Genomic DNA, 16,915 nt, shown 5'->3' on the forward strand with positions numbered 1-16,915 from the left:
GTGGCCATAAGGTGGGTATTCTGAATTGCTCAATGCACCTCCACTTGCTTTGCACTGCATTACTGGGTGAACCTATGAAGAACTAAGAAAACCATCAATTTTCTTATTCAAGAGTTCTACCTGATTAGAGAGCATGGTGACCGAATCGACGTTATAAACACTGGCTGTTTTTGTTGGCTTTGTCCTCATGACTTGCCACTGACAGTTATTCAGTGACATCTCCTCTATAAACTCATAAGCATTTTCAAGTGTTTTACTATTGATGGTTCCACCAGCAGCTACGTCAACCATTTGTCTAGTCAAAGGATTCAGGCCATTATGGAATGTTTGAACCTGTAGCCAAAGCGGTAACCCATGGTGAGGGCACCTTCTTAGTAAGTCCTTGTATATCTCCCATGCATCGTAAAGAGTTTCTAAGTCCATCTGTACAAACGAAGAGATATCATTACGTAATTTGGTCATTTTAGTCGGCGAAAAATTTTTTAATAGAAAAATTTTCGATCATTTGTTCCCAAGTAGTGATTGACCCTCGTGGTAACGAGTTCAACCACTGTTTATCTTTGTTCCTCAATGAAAAAGGGAATAACTGAAGACGAATGGCATCTTCAGAAATGCAATTAATTTTAAATGTATCGCAGAATTCTAGGAAATTTGCCAAGTGGGTGTTTGGATCCTCATCCTGCAAACCATCAAACTGAACAAATTGTTGTATCATTTGAATAGTGTTAGGTTTTAGTTCAAAATTATTTGCAGCAATAGCAGGCCTAACTATACTTGACTATGTTCCTGTTAAAGTAGGTTTAGCATAATCATACATAGTAAGAGGAGCAAGATTCTGATTTGCTAGTTCAACGGGTATTGCAGGAGGTAGCTAATTGTCTTGGTTTTCATCTATCTCCTCGGTTGGGGTTTGACTATTGTCCTCTTGCTCATTCTCATTGTATCTTAAGATTCACATTATTTCTTTTTGGTTTCTGCGAACTGTGTGATCGATTTCTTCGACAAAAAGTAGTGGTCCTGACGGGTTTGTTCTAGTCATAAACTATAAAAACCTGCCAAGAGAAAGAAAAAGTAAATTAATAAATAATAATAATAATTAAATTAAATTAAATTGCAAGAAAAATTGAGCGTTCCTAATATCTTAGTTCCCCGGCAACGGTGCCAAAAACTTGATCGCGTGATTTTCATGTGACAGGTTTTAAATATTTATAATGAATCGTTCTTGAAACTAACTATTAGCACGATGTAGGCAAGTGTACCCGTCAAACAGTAGTATAGTTTTAGCAAGACCAGATTGTCGAACCCAAAGGAACTAAAAGTACTAGTAATGACTGTCTTTCTATTATCTAGCCTAAGAATAAAGGGGTTTTGTTTTAACTAACTAATTATCTAAACTGATAATTCACAGAAAATAGAATTGGGGAATTACTGTTGGAAAACGATTGAATTAAGACAACACCTAAGGAAAAATCCACCTAGACTTTACTTGTTATTCTGGCTCCGAATCGGAAGATTTATTCATTTAACTTGTTCCGTAGAGATCCCTAAGTTATGTTATTATCCCTATTCAAGACGAATAACGTCTAATCCCTAGATTGAATAATTGAGACTTTTCTCTAATTAAACCCTATGGTTGCATTAACTCGATCTATGGATCCCCTTATTAGGTTTCACCCTATCTCTATGCGCACAATCAACTCCGCTTAATTATGACAAATGTACTCTTAGACAGGGTCTATTCCTCCTCTGAATAAGAACTTATCTTGAATCAGTATCCTAGGATATCGAAACAAGAATTAAGAACACATAATTAAGAACAAGTTAAATATTTATCATACAATTCAGAAAATAATAACAAGATTCGTCTTAGGTTTCATTTCCCTTAGGTATTTAAGGGATTTAGTTCATAATTAAAAAGGAAAACATCTCAGAAGAATAATGAATACAAAACATAAAGAAAACCCAAAACTCCCGAAGGAAAATTGAGGGGAGATCTTTAGCCTTGATGGTGAATCCGGCTTCTGAGATGGATCAATCAGCTTCCCTTGAGCAGTTCCTTGTCTCCTTCTCTCTGTGTCTTCCCTTTTCTTCCTCCTCTAGGGTGTATTTATAGGCTTTGGAATGCCTAAGAACCCTTGAAATTAGCCTTTTCCGAATTGGACTCAACTTGGCCTCAATAGGGACACGCCTGTGTGTCACGCCCGTGTGCGATTACTTTAGGCCGTGCTTGAACCTGTTAGAATGGCACGGGTGTGTGTTCTACCCGTGTGAGTCGTGCTTCGAATCTGCCAAATTGACACGGCCGTGTGGTCTGCCCATGTGAGGAAGTCTAGGCCATGTTGATTTCGTACTTTGGCCCATTTTCTCCATTTTTGGATAGTTTCTTGTTCCTTTCGCTCTCCTATGCTCTCCTAAGTATAAAACATGAAATTATGGCATTAGAAACATCGAATTCACCAATTCTAAGGAGAAATCACCCATAAAATGTGTTAAGCATGGGGTAAAAATATGTAGAAATTACGGTTTATCACCCAGGTTCCGAGCTAGTTTTATAACACTGTAAAACAGAGAACATTTCATACAGTAAGCTTTAAAGCTTAGTAAGTTAATGATATAATACGTTTAACTCATCAATTGAATATATCTCAATCATTTAACTAACATTTAATACAACTTATCACATTTCTCATACTTATTCAAGGCTATATGTTTTACTTTCATACCACATCTTTTAGCTTATAATAAGAATTTACAATGCTAATCAATCTACTCATTTCATCGTTTATTTACATAATCTTTCATCTGGTACATACTTAATATCATCAACCGCATAGGTTTCGTACATACCTGTACCATCACAATCTTATCTATCGCATTCATCACTTCAATGCTTGATGCACTATGTCATTCAGTCATCATTAAACGTTCAATGAGCTCACACACTTAGTGCCAATTAATTTTTCGAAGCTATAACATTATTGTACACTTAGTGCCATTACATTAAACCGAATTTATATCGGTGTCGCACACATAGTGCCATTTACTCAACCAACGTTGTTATAAACTCTCACACTTAGTGCCATTTTAGTAGCCGTAGCTATTTCATTATTCGCACACTTAGTGCCTCATATATTCAATCCACAATTCACATACTCAAACTTCACAATCACATTTCTCTTCATTTCAACACATATAAACATTATTTAAACAATATGTATTATACACGAACTAACCTCGGACGTAAAAATGATGATAATAGTCGATCAATCGAGCACTTTGTTTTTGCCTCGATTTAGGTCTGAATTATCTATATGTATTCAAAATTAACTCATTTAATCACTAACACATTCAATTTTATTCACAATCACATATTTAGGCATTTTTGCACTTTAGCCCCATAATTTTACATTTATTCAATTTAGTCCCTATTTCACGAATACAAAAAATACACATAATTTCATTTCACACATGCCTAGCTGAATTTTCCTTTAGATCATATAAGCTCACATATTTTATTTATTTCACATTTTAGTCCCTCTAAATCTCATTTTCACAATTTAGTCCAAAATACTCAAATTCATCAAAAATTCAAATACAAAACATATTAACCCAACATATATCTTTCATTTTCCATCAACTAACATCACAAAGCTTAAACTTTCATCAATGGCATAACTCAATTTCATCATGAAATCCTAAAATTTAAGCGTGGGCTCAGTAGAACACAAAGCAATAATCACAAAAACGTAAAAATTATCAAAAACCGAGCAAAACACATATCTTAATCAAGCCTTGTAAGTGTCAAATGCAAACCTAATATTTTTGTCTTTCTTCTTTCTAATTTTAGTTTACGAATGAAGAAAATGATGAATTTATTTTTTTTGTTTTATTTAGTAAACATTAACACATTAATTACCATTTTACCCTTGGTTTAATAAACATATAAAACATTAACATTAAGGCCATTATTGTCCACTTACCATATAAATTGCATATTAACAACATAAAGACCTTCCATTTAAAGAGACGTATCAATTAAGCACTTTAACATATAGCTAGCCATTTTTACATTTTACGCGATTAAGTCCTTTTTATCAAATCGGGCACAGAAACAATAAAATTTTCACACGAAATTTTCACAAATATCAATTCACATATTATAAACACGAAAAATAATATTAAAATATTTATTGACTTGGATTTATGGTCCCAAAACCACTATTCTGACTAGGGCTTAAACCGAGCTATTACAACTCTCCCCCCTTAGGGATTTTTGTCCCCGTAAATCTTACCGTTGAATAGATTCGGATATTGATGTCTTATAGCATCTTCGGGCTCACACGTAGCCTCTTCAACACCATGTCGATGCCACATAACTTTTACCAACTAAATTTTCTTATTTCGCAGTTTTTTAACCTCGCAAGCTAAGATACAGACTGGTTCCTCTTCATATGTCATATCAGACCAAATTTCTATCTCAGACGGAGCAATTACATGCGAGGGATCAAAGCTGTATCGTCGAAGCATCGATATGTGAAACATATTTTGATCTTTTCTAACTTATATGGCAATAGCAATCTATAAGCAACCGGCCCGATACGCTCTATAATCTCATACCACCCTATGAACCTCGGACTCAATTTGCCTTTACGGTCGAACCGAAGTATTTTCTTCCATGGAGACACTTTGAGAAACACTTTGTCACAGACCTCAAATTCAAAATCTTTTTGTTTGAAGTCTGCATATGATTTCTGACGATCGAAAGCTGCTTTCAAACTTTCACTAATCATTCTTACTTTCTGTTCAGTCTCTTTGATCAAGTCGACCTTGTGTATCTTATTCTTACTGAGTTCAAACCAATACAATGGTGTGCAGCATTTTCTACCATATATAGCTTCTTAGGGTGCCATTTTAATGCTCGAATGAAAACTATTATTATGTGCAAATTCAATTAATGGCTAATACTGTTCCCATGAACCTTCAAACTGAAGAATGCAACATCTCAACATATCCCCGAGAATCTGAATAATCTACTCAGATTGACCATCCATCTGCGGATGAAAAGCAGTACTGAAGTGCAATTTCGTACCTAAAGCCTCTTACAGTTTCTTCTAAAATCGCGAAGTGAATCTCGGATCTCTATCTGACACAATAGACAATGGCACACCGTGCAATCTCACAATATTGGAAATATATAACTCAGCTAATTTATCAAGCGAGTAGTCAGATCGTACCGGAATAAAATGAGCTGATTTTGTAAAACGGTCAACCACAACCCAAATCGCATATTTCTTTCTTGGAGACAGGGGCAAACCCAAAACAAAATCCATTGTTATTTTATCCCATTTCCACTTCAGAATCATAATTGGTTGTAGCAAACCAGATGACACTTGATGTTCAGCTTTAACTTGCTGACAGATCAAACATTTCAAAACAAAGTCAGAAATATCTCTTTTCATTCCAGACAACTAGTAATGCTGTTTCAAATCATTATACATTTTCTTACTTCCTGGATGAATAGATGACGACTACTATGAGCTTCTTTTAAAATCATCTGAATCAATTATGGATTTCTGAGAATGCAAATTCTATTTCAAAATCTCAAACAATCATTATCATCAATTTTAAATTCTGAATCAGAATTCAATTCACACTGAGCTTGTTTTGCTATTATCTCATTATCAACTTTCTGAGCATAGATAATTTCATGTAAAAACAATGGTCTAACCATCATCAGACAGAAGCAAATGAACATTCATCACAGGTAACACAAAAAGTGATTTCTGACTCAAAGCATCAACAACAACATTTGTTTTCCCCGGATGATAATCAATAACAAGCTCATAATCTTTTAACAGTTCTAGCCATCTTCTTTTTCCACAGATTCAAATATTTCTGAGTTATAAGATATTTTAGGCTTTTATGATCTAAAAACACGTGACATTTCTCACCAAATAGATAGTGACGCCAAATCTTCAAAGCGAACACAATCACAGCTAATTCAAGGTCATGTGCCAGATAGTTCTTTTCATGTGGCTTCAATTGTCTCGAGGCATTGACTACAACCTTGCCTTCCTACATCAAAACACATCCCAGACCGTTCAACAAAGCATCACTATATATCACAAATTCTTTACTGAGCTCTGGTTGCACCAACACTGAAGCTTCAATAAATAGTGATTTCAACTGTTCGAAACTTTTCTGACACTTTTCAGACCATTCAAATTTCACATCTTTCTGGAGCAATTTTGTCAACGGAGTCGCAATCATAGAAAAGTATTTTACGAATCATCGGTAATAACCAGCAAGTCCTGGAAAACTGTGAACTTCAAACACATTTCTCGGAGGTTTCCAATCTAAGATAGCTGAAATTTTGCCCGTATCAACTCGAATACCAAATGCTGACACAATATGTCCTAGGAAACCAACTTTGCGTAACCAGAATTCACATTTACTGAACTTAGCAAATAACTGTTTATCACATAGAGTCTGTAACACTATTCACAAATGCTCGGCAAGTTCAATTTCATCTCATGAATATATCAAAATATCATCAATGAATATGACAAAAAATCGATCTAAATACAGTCTGAAAGTTATGTTCATCAAATCCATAAAAATAGCATGAGCATTCGTTAATCCAAAAGGCATAACTAAAAACTCATTGTGTCCATACCTCGTTCGAAAAGCAATTTTCAGAATGTCCCAATCTTTTACTCGCAACTAATAGAAACCAGATCTCAGATCTATCTTTGAAAACATAGTAGCACCTTTCAACTGATCAAACAAATCATCAATTCGGGGCAGAGGATATTATTCTTGATAGTCACTTTTTTCAACTGAAGATAATCAATACACATTCTCATTGTGCCATCTTTCTTTTTCACAAACAGAACAGGAGCTCTCCAAGGTAAGAAACTCGGTCGTGCAAATCCTCTTTTAGTCAACTCTTGCAAATGAGACTTTAATTCTTTTAATTCTGTTAGAGCCATTCAATACAGAGCTATCGATATCGGTGTAGTTCCCGACATTAACTCTATACCAAACTCAACCTCTCGAATCAGAGGTAAACATGGTAACTCATCAAGAAACACATCTGGATATTCACAAACAACTGACACTAATTCAATCTTCTTTTCAGTCACTTTTGTATCAAGCACATAAGAAAAATAAGCTTCATGTCCCTTTCTTACATATTTCTGAGCTAACATCGACGAGATAACTACTGACAAACCATTTAAATCACTAGACTCAATTCGGATAATCTCATTATTCTGACATCTCAAATCTATTATCTTTCTTTTGCAATTTACAACAGCATCATGCAACGTTAGCCAATCCATACCCAGAATTATATCAAACTCGTCAAATGGTGACAACATCAAATCAGCTGGAAAACAACTATCCCGAATCATCAATGGACAATTCTTGCATACTTTATCAACTAGTACACACTTGCCTAAAGGGTTCGATACTTTAATTACAAACTCAATAGACTCTACAGGCAAAGTTTTACTAGATACTAAATTCACGCATATATACGAATGAGTAAATCCTAGATCTATCAATTCAATAACATTAGTATCATAGAGAGTAAAAGTACAAGTAATAATATCTAGAGATGACGCTCTTCTTGAGCGTGAATAGCATAGGCTCGTGCAAGTGCTCTAGCATCAGATCTCACATTACCCATGTTTCTGGGTAGTCTACCTCTAGTTGCAGTGTTATTCGGCCGCGTGTTCTGTGCATTATCTTTTTCAGCTAACCTTGGGCAATCTTTAATAAAGTGATCTCGTGAACCACAACTGTAACAAGTTCTATTATTACTTTTCCCCCAACAATCTCCAAAATGTCATCTTCCACATTGTTGACACTTAGGCTTAACATCTTCTGCGTTACCAACACTCGATATTGATGTGGCTTGAGCTTTGGGATTGGTATATTGCTTTCCATGATATCAATTCTGATACCCTACAAAAGCTGTCGATCGGTTAAAGAAATCTCTAGATTTCTTCAATGAAGAATGATAAGATTTATTCATCAGTCTCTTCCTCGAATCTTTTGCCTCTGAATCAGCCTTTCTCTTTTCTTTGTTGAGATCTTCAGCTTTACAGGCCCTCTCAACCAATACTATGAATTTTTTTAGTTCAAGTATCTCGACTAACAGCTTTATATCTTCGTTCAATCAATCAACAAATCTTTTACACATGATCTCTTCAGAGAAACGTATTCCCGAGCATACTTGCTCAAACGTACAAATTCTCTTTCATATTCTATTACAGTCATTCGACCCTGCTTCAACTCTAAAAACTCTTTATGATTTTAATCGAGAAATCTCTGGCTTATATACTTTTTCTGGAACTCGATCTGAAAGAATTCCTAGGTAACTCGTTCTTTAGGAACCACCGATGTCAACATTTTCCACTAGTGATATGCATTATCTCAAAGCAAAGATACTACGCATTCGATACATTCATCTGGAGTACAGGACAATTCATCGAATACTCTGGTAGTGTTCTTAAGCCAGAACTCAGCTTTCTCAGTATCATCATCAACTGTAGCCTGAAACTCTTTAGCCCCGTGTTTACGAATCTTATCCACTGGTGGCTTATTCAGTCAAATTAAGTCTATTACTTGTGGCACAACTGGGACTTGTTGAGGAATATGTGGGGGTGGAGGTTGTTAAGTAGATGTATTCATTTGAACAAACTCCATGAACCACTCATGAATCAATTGGAAGAAGGCTTGCTTAGTCTCTTCTCACTGACTACTAAAAATAGGCCTGGAATCAACTGGCGCTGCCCCTTGAGCGGGAGCGGGCATAATACTTTCCACATCGTTAGCTATGGCTCGTTCGAGATCCATTTGCTATATAAAAACACATTTTAACAGTCAAGAATCATCACACTATCGCAGTTTACATATATGGCATGTATAGCTAGACTCTCACTCGTTACGTTAGTCCTAAAATCGACTAAACTGTGGCTCTGATACCAATAAAATGTAACACCCCTAACCCACATCCATTGTCGGACTAGGGTTAAGAAGCATTATCGGACATATCGAAACATTTCACAATCGTTTCACAAACAAAAGTCATACACTGTTATATTATAGCAATTCATACACATATAGTCCCTTTAGAAGGTCAACGAGACCTTAAACATGCTTTAGAAAGGGGTCGAGACTAAACCAATCTCATACAAAATTTTTCAAAGCTAAAGAATATTTCTAAGTTACAAAGGTCACACGCCCGTGTGAACAGGCCGTGTGCCTCACTCAACATTAGACAGGGTCGTGTGTCTAAGCCATGGCAAACTAGGGCATACATATTGACTTGTTCCACACAACCAGAGACATGTCTGTGTGCCTTGGCCATAGTTGAAACTGACTTGGGTCACACGGTCGACCACACTCCTGTGTGTCTAGGCCGTGCTCGAGACTGACTTCAAATTGTAGAACTACCCCAAGGGACACATGGCTGTGTAACATGATCGTGTGTCACAGACGGTTGATAAAACTAGGCCATTTATAAAGCCAATTTGCTACCCTAATCTCAAATATACATAACAACCAAAATAGCATCATATCAATATGTCTTATAACAACCAAAACATGCCATTTAATACTCATTTCATGTCATTTTAATACCATCCAAATCATTTCCAAATTCCACAACCAAAGCATACCAAATCAATATGCCAAAAGTCATTACAAATTGCATGAGTTCCAATGCATAAACTCATCATCTTATCACCTTTTTCATACCACAAATCTTACCATTTCAACATTTCTTAATCAAACCATCATATAAGCAATATATACATCATATAACATACTCTTCAAACACACCATTTAGACCAACTTAAAAGGCCATACATACCAACATTTATAAGCCAAATCTCATAGCTATAATTACAATTCAAAACATATCAAGATGATTATAACACCCCTAACCTGTATCCGTCGCTGAAACAGGGTTACAGAGTGTTACCAGTACATACAGAACATTTACAGATTAATCAAAACATTACTATTCACTTTTTGAGATAATATATATATAACGACCTTTATTTGGGCCCTCAAAGCCCAACATGAACATTAAAATTAAGTCAGAACTTAACCGATTTCTCATAAAAAATTTCGCTTAATTTTTTTTTAAAAATTTTACATGTGAACAGTACCCACATGCCCGTGTGATTAGGCCGTGTGGATTCCACACACCCGTGTGGCTTGGGACACGTCCGTGTGGGTTTATGAAATCATCATCAATTTAGGGGCACACGGCCTCATCGCACGCCCGTGTCCTAAAGTCGTGTTCCATACACGGCTGAGACACACGGCCGTGTCTCTGCCTGTGTGGTCAATACCTAAGCTATTTTCCAAGCCTTGGTCAACCTTAATCTCTTACACACTTATACAAAATCAAAAGCATATAACATGGTATTCATTTAATGATTAAACATTCTCAATTAAACTACAAACATAGTATTTGTATGTCATCATACATGTATCTCCCATACTCATTTTACCTTGTCTATTATGGTACCACTTATACTTTAATACCATGATTATCATATTACCAAATATTTTTAGCTTAATCATCAAGCATTCATATTTAAAGCTAGATCATATCTTCATAAAATACCACATTTTAGATGCGCAGAATAAAATACTTGCCTGAGACATTTCAATCCATCTTCATATCCAACAAGCATCATATTGAAACTAGTTATATATATACATGTCATGATATGTATCATTCTCATACTATTTTCTTATAAACATATATCATTTATTTTCCTCCTCCTCCTCTCCATTCCACATCCTTAATGTATATAACATTCTTGTAAGTACTATTTCACAATTTACTTATTAATGCTCACATCAAGCTGTTCACAATTGTCATAGTCACTCAATTATTTATAATTCAAGCTACAGAGCTCCAAATTAAGATCTGTAATTTTTTCATAAAACTAGACTCACATATCATTCCATCATAAAATTTTCATAATTTTTTGTTTAGCCAATTAGTACAGTTTATTCATTTAAGTTTCCCCTGTTTCACTATCCGATAGTGCTGACCTCTCTTCACTAAAAATTAATTATATCACAATACGAAACTCGGATAATGTTCTCGTTAATTTCTGTTGAAAATAGACTTATTAAGGATTCTAATGATATAAATTTGAGCCTCAAATAAATTTTATCCAATTTTTTGTGATTTTCCAAAGTCAAAACAGGGGAACCCGAATTCATTATGATCTTGTCTCACAAAATTCATTATATCTCATACTTTACAATTCAATTGCTTACACCGTTTCTTCTATAAGAAACTTTACTCAATAAGCTTTAATTAAATATTGTTTTCATCCTCTAATTCGATTTTTACAATTTATGGTGATTTTTCAAAGTTAACCTACTGCTGCTGTCCAAAACTGTTTTAGTTCAATATGTTTATTACCATTTTTCCTCTAAATTTTACAGGTCATACAATTCAGTCCTTGCTCAATTAGCCCATCTATTAAGCTAATTTTTCTCAATTAACATTTTATTCCATCATTCTAAACTATTACACAACCTTTGAAAATCAGAATTTTAACACTAAACCTTAATTCACAACTTTTTCACAATTAGGTCCTAAAATCAATTTCTATTGAAATTACTTGATAAAATCATCAAACAACAAAATCAAAGCTTCAAATTCATTTTATTTCATCATAAACAACCAACACTTATCAATGGTAGCTTTCAATTTTGTCCATAAAATCAAAAACTAATGAATTAAACACTTGGACCTAATTGTAAAAGTCACAAAAACATAAAAATCTCAAAGAAGAGGGCAAGAATTGAAGTCACATATGTCAAAGTATGAAAAACCAGCAATTTGCAAAACTCCCATGGCATTTTTGCTGAACAAAAATGATGATATATCTAGAATTTTCAATTTTGTCTTGTTTTATATGTTTAATTTGCAAAATTCCCATTTTGCCCTTGTTTCTCCTTGTCTTTTTTGCTGATTTTCTTGCCCAACCGTCCAACCCATACAATTTGGGTCCAATTGCCTTTTAAATCCCTCCTTTTTAATCACTTGAACTATTTAATCACAATTTAACAAATTTCACACTATTTTCAATTTAGTCCTTTTTAATTAATTGACTAACAAACGTTAAAATTTTCTAATGAAACTTTAATACTAACTTAATAACACTCCATAAATATTTATAAAAATATTTATGGCTCGGTTTATGAATTCGAGGTCTCGATACCTCGTTTTCAACCCAATTTACATGATTAATTCTTTTAAAATCGTAAAATTCACTAATTAAAAAAATTCTTTAAGTTCGCGCTTTGCCCATAATTATTATTTATTAAAATTTCTAAGCTTACTCGTCGAATTTAGTGATCTCGAATCACTATTTCCGACACCACTAAAAATTTGGCTGTTACATTGACACTAGCCTATACAGGCCATATACTATGCATACAAATCTCAAAATGGTACCAAAATAGAAGTCCAATAGTGTGATTGAGTCGTTGACGATCCCAGGTTCCGAGCTAGTTTTATAACACTATAAAACAGAGAACATTTCATACAGTAAGCTTTAAAGCTTAGTAAGTTAATGATATAATACATTTAACTCATCAATTGAATATATCTCAATCATTTAACTAACATTTAATACAACTTATCACATTTCTCATACTTATTCGAGGCTATATGTTTTACTTTCATACCACATCGTTTAGCTTATAATAAGATTTATAATGCTAATCAATCTACTCATTTCATCGTTTATTGACATAATCTTTCATCTGCTACATACTTAATGTCATCAACCGCATAGGTTCTGTACATACCTGTACCATCTCAATCTTATCTATCGCATTTATCACTTCAATGCTTGATGCACTATGTCATTCAATCGTCCTTAAATGTTCAATGAACTCGCACACTTAGTGCCAATTAATTTGCCGAAGATAAATCGTCACTTTGGTACTTTTGAGCTGATGGTTTGGTCATATGGCATGTATAGGATTTTGGCCATGTTGGTTATGTTTTGGTAGTGAGTGGTAGTGAGTTTTGCCATTTGAGATGGCTTGTGAATGGTTATGTATATATTTATAGTTGTGAGATTTGGCTTAATTTGGCTAGTTTGATGATGTATATATAAGTGTGCTTATGGCTTATATTTTGAGATTTGTGGAATTGGTATCATACTAATGAATTGGTACAAATTGATGTGTGTTTGGTAAATGTTTAGCTAGTTAATTGGTATGTGTGTTTAAGCATGTTTTGACTAAGAAAAACATAAGTTATAAGCATGTTGGTTATTAGTGCTGGAAATGGTATGAAATTTGTCTTGGTTGTGGCTAAAATATATGCTCAATTATGCTATGTTGTGTTGCCATTTGGGTTGTTTAGGCACAAGAAGTTGTGGGTGGCAAATTGGCTTGGTAAATAGCCTATTTTTGTCCACACAGACAAAGACACGAGAGTGTGTCTCAACTGTAACACCCCTAACCCATATCCATCGTAGGACTAGGGTCACGAGGCATTACTGAATATACTTCCAGTTCCGAACATTCTCATGCTCACACAAGTCATATTCATATTTACATGTAAAGCATATAATTAAATAATTATTAAACATATTGTATATTCGAATTTTAGGTTCATCAAATATACCTATTCTGCCAATCACATAAACATCACATATGCATATTCACTTTCATTTAAAAAAAACGAAACATAATGACAAGCATCATTCGATTACGCACAAACACATATATGCATATATATATATATACAATCAACATCTTGCTCATTTATTAAGTCCACTTACAAGTCCTTTATAAAACCTAAAATATCATAATAACTTCTTACTATATATTCGAACTTAATATATATATTTATACCATCAAATGCTCATTTACAATATAACACCAACATTAAACATAAAAACCAATTTCATGTGACAGCCCAAAATTGACCCTAGTCGGGATGTGGTTTCGGGACCACAAAACCGAGGCATAAAAATAATTTAAAATTTATTTTGATGCCTATGATATGTGTTAAATTGTGTGTGACATTTTGATGATTTGATTTAGTGTTATAAATGTGAATTTCACTAGAAAGGGCCTAGTAGTAAACTTTGAAAGTATGATGGGAAGATGTGGGATGACTAGTTGATCATGCATGCAAAAATAAAGGATTTGCATGTCAAATTTCCCCAAAAGAAGCATAGTGGCCGGCCAAGGTAGGTGTTGATGGGCAAGGAAACATGTTTCCAACATGTTTGGTTAGTGAGTTATGTATGAAGAAATAAAATAAGAATTAGCATTAAAGAAATGAACAAAAAAAAAGATGAGCATGGATGCCCCCTTGCCGTGAGTTGTAGAGAAAGAAAGAAAAAAATTTGTTCATCCATTTTTCACTTCTTTGGCCGAAAATACTAAGGAAAAAGGAGGATTTTTGCTCCATTTTTGGTTTAGAAGAGATCTAGAAGGAGATTTGGCTATACTTGCATCAAGATTAAGGTATGTATGAGGTTGTGTCATGAGATTCATGCATGTTTTAGTTTCTAACTTGATGTTCATGCTAGCCATGGTTCAAATCCTTGTTATGCCATAGAAATGGTATTTGGCCAAGGTTGATATTGTGTTGAAGCCATTGCATGCTAAATGTGAAGCTTGCTAATGATGCATGTAATGATGGATTGACTACTCTTGAAATTTCTTTTTAGTATTCTTGAGTAGGGCATTGAGTCCTTTGTTTAACCATGACCAAAAATTTAAAAGGAGTATGGTGTGTGAGGTATTCGCCATGGCATGCTCATGAGCATGGTTTATGTTTCTTGCATGTTAGTTAAAATTTGTGTTTTGGATGGTTATGAACACCTTGAAATTGCCTTGCACCTATATGTGTATATATGTTTGCACATGATGATTTGGTTATGAAATAAATGATAAATATGTTTGTTTAAAGAAGAAATGGTTGAAGAATGTTTGTGAAACTTGCATGTATATTCGCCTAGTACTTATATGGTGTGAAAATCTCAAATTTATTGTTGATTTGTGCAAGTATGACTAAGTATAATCGGCCATATGAGTGCTTGATGCTATGATATAATTATTGAGCTTAAGTATGTGGATGTAAGTGTGTGCGGCCTTATAAGGGCTAAGTACCTTGGATTCCCCTTTGATATTCAAAACGATTAAATCAATTTATTTGTTAACATTAAGCTCAAGAGCAAAGGGGAACTAGCTCCAATAAAGGAAAAGAAAAGGTGATTGAATAGCCGTTGGAAGCGCTCGATAATCTCCAAGGTAAGTTTTGAGTATCGAAACTTAGATTTTGATTCGATTGAACGAAGGAATAAGCAATCGAAATTGTGCCCTTGTATGTGGCCATTGAGCCGAAATGATATTCTTGATTAAGTAAATTGTGCATAAAAGTTTGTTATGAAATTGAAACAAAGATGTGTATGAATGTGCGATTGTGATATCGGGCTAAGCCCAAGGCAATGGTGCGAGCTATGATATCGGGCTAAGCTCAAGGCAATTGTGCGAGTTGTGATATCCGGTTAAGTCCCAAGGCATTTGTGCGGGTTACCATAACCGGGCTATGTCCCAAGGCGTTTGAACGAGTAGCTATATCCGGTTAAACTCGAAGGTATGTGATTTGAAAATTATAAGCTTGCTGGAAAATTTTCAGTTAATGCACTTGTGAAATTCCCAACAACAAGGTATGTGTTGTGTCTGCTTTGCACACTAGGAGTAAGTGCGTATGAATATTTGCTCCAATGATAAACGAGTTATCGGCCTTAACTAAGCCGTTATTTGTGTATGAATATAAGAGTTGGGATTGTGAAGTAAGCATGTCATTGAGAAATTGTGCATATGAATTATTGTTTAGCTACTTGAATGCTATGCTTTGGTTGTGTGTAAATTATGGCTCAAACTTACTAAGCATAAATTGCTTACTCCGTTCCTTTGTTTCTCTGTTTTATAGATTTTGCTCGTTAGCGATCGGATTCGGGATCATTGAAGTGAAGTCATCCACACTATCAAACCCCTTTTGGTACTCTTTTGGTTGAACTTTGGATATGGCATGTATAGGACTACCCTCGATTGTTTTAAGTTCTTTGTGATGTATATGTGTACGGCCATGCGAAAATGGTTCGTAAAAGTGGAGGATGGAATTTGACCATTTGTGCTTTGTAATTATATTTGGTTTCATGATGTGATTATAGTTTGGAATGAGAGTGTTGGTCACATGATCAGCCATTGGAATGGCTAAATATGATCATATGTGGACCTATGTATGTCAAAATTTTAGTTGGCCCATGGAAACCACAAGATAGGTAAAGTTTACCTTGAAAATAGATGCTGGCAGCAGCAGTGGTGCAGATTTGAAAAATCGCCAAAATTTGTAGGATTGGTATTAAATAGTGAATAAGATATGTAAACGAACCTTGACGAGTCTATTTTCATATGAAAGTAACGAAATGATCATATGAACAGTATACCGAGAGATATTAAAGTTCTCGTGAGACAGGGCCAGGACGGTTTCTGGGTCCCCTGTTGCGACTTTGAAAATTTACTACAAATTATCCAGAAAGAATTAGAAGTCATGCCTTATATGCGCAGATTCCATTTTGAGTCTAGTTTCATTAGAAACAAACGGGACCAGTATTAAAGCCCTGTACAGAGAGATATTCAAGTTGTAACACGCGAAGGTCAGTGTAGTCGACCCCTGTAACATGTGTGACTTTAACTAATAAACTGTACCAATTGGCCCGACCAAAAATTCTAGAAATAAATCCATGGATGGATATATGAGTCTAAATTCAGGGAAAATTTACGGAATCAGTTTCCGAGTTTTGAAACTCGAGATACGATTTTTAAGGCA

At 34.7% G+C, this 16,915-nt stretch overlaps 1 non-coding gene across 1 annotated transcript; it reads left to right on the forward strand.

Annotated features, from left to right (window-relative positions):
• Positions 1 to 349: 349 nt before the first annotated feature.
• On the forward strand, positions 350 to 456 carry LOC128279539 (small nucleolar RNA R71). Its single transcript, XR_008269741.1, has one exon. It is a non-coding gene; the product is annotated as a small nucleolar RNA R71 (small nucleolar RNA).
• Positions 457 to 16,915: the final 16,459 nt, after the last annotated feature.

Source organism: Gossypium arboreum, chromosome 8, assembly GCF_025698485.1.
Source record: "Gossypium arboreum isolate Shixiya-1 chromosome 8, ASM2569848v2, whole genome shotgun sequence".
In the NCBI taxonomy this organism is placed as follows: Eukaryota; Viridiplantae; Streptophyta; class Magnoliopsida; order Malvales; family Malvaceae; genus Gossypium; species Gossypium arboreum.